The following is a 2500-nucleotide window of genomic DNA, read 5'->3' on the forward strand; positions in this document are numbered from 1 at the left end:
GGTCTTGTTATACATTACTAGTTTGTTATCTGAAACCCAACATAGATGAAGTTGCATAAGTAGTCTTGATGAGAGCTCTGCAATGGCTTACGGTCACACTACCCTGAGAACGCCCGACCTCGTCTGATCTCGGAAGCTAAGCAGGGTTTGGCCTGGTTAGTACTTGGATGGGAGACCACCTGGGAATACCAGGTGCTGTAAGCTTTTCCCCTCTTGCTTCCATTACCATGGTCTTGTTATACATTACTAGTTTGTTATCTGAAACCCAACATAGATGAAGTTGCATAAGTAGTCTTGATGAGAGCTCTGCAATGGCTTACGGTCACACTACCCTGAGAACGCCCGATCTCGTCTGATCTCGGAAGCTAAGCAGGGTTTGGCCTGGTTAGTACTTGGATGGGAGACCACCTGGGAATACCAGGTGCTGTAAGCTTTTCCCCTCTTGCTTCCATTACCATGGTCTTGTTATACATTACTAGTTTGTTATCTGAAACCCAACATAGATGAAGTTGCATAAGTAGTCTTGATGAGAGCTCTGCAATGGCTATCCGTCATACTGCCCTGAGAACGCCCGATCTCGTCTGATCTCGGAAGCTAAGCAGGGTTTGGCCTGGTTAGTACTTGGATGGGAGACCACCTGGGAATACCAGGTGCTGTAAGCTTTTCCCCTCTTGCTTCCATTACCATGGTCTTGTTATACATTACTAGTTTGTTATCTGAAACCCAACATAGATGAAGTTGCATAAGTAGTCTTGATGAGAGCTCTGCAATGGCTTACGGTCACACTACCCTGAGAACGCCCGATCTCGTCTGATCTCGGAAGCTAAGCAGGGTTTGGCCTGGTTAGTACTTGGATGGGAGACCACCTGGGAATACCAGGTGCTGTAAGCTTTTCCCCTCTTGCTTCCATTACCATGGTCTTGTTATACATTACTAGTTTGTTATCTGAAACCCAACATAGATGAAGTTGCATAAGTAGTCTTGATGAGAGCTCTGCAATGGCTTACGGTCACACTACCCTGAGAACGCCCGATCTCGTCTGATCTCGGAAGCTAAGCAGGGTTTGGCCTGGTTAGTACTTGGATGGGAGACCACCTGGGAATACCAGGTGCTGTAAGCTTTTCCCCTCTTGCTTCCATTACCATGGTCTTGTTATACATTACTAGTTTGTTATCTGAAACCCAACATAGATGAAGTTGCATAAGTAGTCTTGATGAGAGCTCTGCAATGGCTTACGGTCACACTACCCTGAGAACGCCCGATCTCGTCTGATCTCGGAAGCTAAGCAGGGTTTGGCCTGGTTAGTACTTGGATGGGAGACCACCTGGGAATACCAGGTGCTGTAAGCTTTTCCCCTCTTGCTTCCATTACCATGGTCTTGTTATACATTACTAGTTTGTTATCTGAAACCCAACATAGATGAAGTTGCATAAGTAGTCTTGATGAGAGCTCTGCAATGGCTTACGGTCACACTACCCTGAGAACGCCCGATCTCGTCTGATCTCGGAAGCTAAGCAGGGTTTGGCCTGGTTAGTACTTGGATGGGAGACCACCTGGGAATACCAGGTGCTGTAAGCTTTTCCCCTCTTGCTTCCATTACCATGGTCTTGTTATACATTACTAGTTTGTTATCTGAAACCCAACATAGATGAAGTTGCATAAGTAGTCTTGATGAGAGCTCTGCAATGGCTTACGGTCACACTACCCTGAGAACGCCCGATCTCGTCTGATCTCGGAAGCTAAGCAGGGTTTGGCCTGGTTAGTACTTGGATGGGAGACCACCTGGGAATACCAGGTGCTGTAAGCTTTTCCCCTCTTGCTTCCATTACCATGGTCTTGTTATACATTACTAGTTTGTTATCTGAAACCCAACATAGATGAAGTTGCATAAGTAGTCTTCATGAGAGCTCTGCAATGGCTTACGGTCACACTACCCTGAGAACGTCTGATCTCGGAAGCTAAGCAGGGTTTGGCCTGGTTAGTACTTGGATGGGAGACCACCTGGGAATACCAGGTGCTGTAAGCTTTTCCCCTCTTGCTTCCATTACCATGGTCTTGTTATACATTACTAGTTTGTTATCTGGAACCCAACATAGATGAAGTTGCATAAGTAGTCTTGATGAGAGCTCTGCAATGGCTTACGGTCACACTACCCTGAGAACGCCCGATCTCGTCTGATCTCGGAAGCTAAGCAGGGTTTGGCCTGGTTAGTACTTGGATGGGAGACCACCTGGGAATACCAGGTGCTGTAAGCTTTTCCCCTCTTGCTTCCATTACCATGGTCTTGTTATACATTACTAGTTTGTTATCTGAAACCCAACATAGATGAAGTTGCATAAGTAGTCTTGATGAGAGCTCTGCAATGGCTTACGGTCACACTACCCTGAGAACGCCCGATCTCGTCTGATCTCGGAAGCTAAGCAGGGTTTGGCCTGGTTAGTACTTGGATGGGAGACCACCTGGGAATACCAGGTGCTGTAAGCTTTTCCCCTCTTGCTTC

The 2500-nt window shown here is 46.8% G+C and overlaps 10 non-coding genes and 1 pseudogene across 10 annotated transcripts; all 11 read left to right on the plus strand.

Annotated features, from left to right (window-relative positions):
* Nucleotides 1-85: 85 nt before the first annotated feature.
* Nucleotides 86-204, plus strand: LOC125792086 (5S ribosomal RNA). Its single transcript, XR_007431818.1, has one exon. It is a non-coding gene; the product is annotated as a 5S ribosomal RNA (ribosomal RNA).
* A 110-nt stretch (nucleotides 205-314) lies between these two features.
* LOC125791314 (5S ribosomal RNA) lies at nucleotides 315-433 on the plus strand. The gene has a single exon (XR_007431040.1). It is a non-coding gene; the product is annotated as a 5S ribosomal RNA (ribosomal RNA).
* Nucleotides 434-543: 110 nt separating this feature from the next.
* On the plus strand, nucleotides 544-662 carry LOC125792559 (5S ribosomal RNA). The gene has a single exon (XR_007432291.1). It is a non-coding gene; the product is annotated as a 5S ribosomal RNA (ribosomal RNA).
* Nucleotides 663-772: 110 nt separating this feature from the next.
* LOC125791315 (5S ribosomal RNA) lies at nucleotides 773-891 on the plus strand. Its single transcript, XR_007431041.1, has one exon. It is a non-coding gene; the product is annotated as a 5S ribosomal RNA (ribosomal RNA).
* Nucleotides 892-1001: 110 nt separating this feature from the next.
* LOC125791316 (5S ribosomal RNA) lies at nucleotides 1002-1120 on the plus strand. The gene has a single exon (XR_007431042.1). It is a non-coding gene; the product is annotated as a 5S ribosomal RNA (ribosomal RNA).
* A 110-nt stretch (nucleotides 1121-1230) lies between these two features.
* LOC125791317 (5S ribosomal RNA) lies at nucleotides 1231-1349 on the plus strand. Its single transcript, XR_007431043.1, has one exon. It is a non-coding gene; the product is annotated as a 5S ribosomal RNA (ribosomal RNA).
* Nucleotides 1350-1459: 110 nt separating this feature from the next.
* LOC125791318 (5S ribosomal RNA) lies at nucleotides 1460-1578 on the plus strand. The gene has a single exon (XR_007431044.1). It is a non-coding gene; the product is annotated as a 5S ribosomal RNA (ribosomal RNA).
* A 110-nt stretch (nucleotides 1579-1688) lies between these two features.
* Nucleotides 1689-1807, plus strand: LOC125791320 (5S ribosomal RNA). The gene has a single exon (XR_007431046.1). It is a non-coding gene; the product is annotated as a 5S ribosomal RNA (ribosomal RNA).
* A 110-nt stretch (nucleotides 1808-1917) lies between these two features.
* Nucleotides 1918-2026, plus strand: LOC125792757 (5S ribosomal RNA; annotated as a pseudogene).
* A 110-nt stretch (nucleotides 2027-2136) lies between these two features.
* LOC125791321 (5S ribosomal RNA) lies at nucleotides 2137-2255 on the plus strand. Its single transcript, XR_007431047.1, has one exon. It is a non-coding gene; the product is annotated as a 5S ribosomal RNA (ribosomal RNA).
* Nucleotides 2256-2365: 110 nt separating this feature from the next.
* LOC125791322 (5S ribosomal RNA) lies at nucleotides 2366-2484 on the plus strand. The gene has a single exon (XR_007431048.1). It is a non-coding gene; the product is annotated as a 5S ribosomal RNA (ribosomal RNA).
* The last annotated feature ends 16 nt before the right edge of the window (nucleotides 2485-2500 follow it).

Source organism: Astyanax mexicanus, unplaced genomic scaffold (genome assembly GCF_023375975.1).
Source record: "Astyanax mexicanus isolate ESR-SI-001 unplaced genomic scaffold, AstMex3_surface scaffold_36, whole genome shotgun sequence".
Lineage (NCBI taxonomy): Eukaryota > Metazoa > Chordata > Actinopteri > Characiformes > Acestrorhamphidae > Astyanax > Astyanax mexicanus.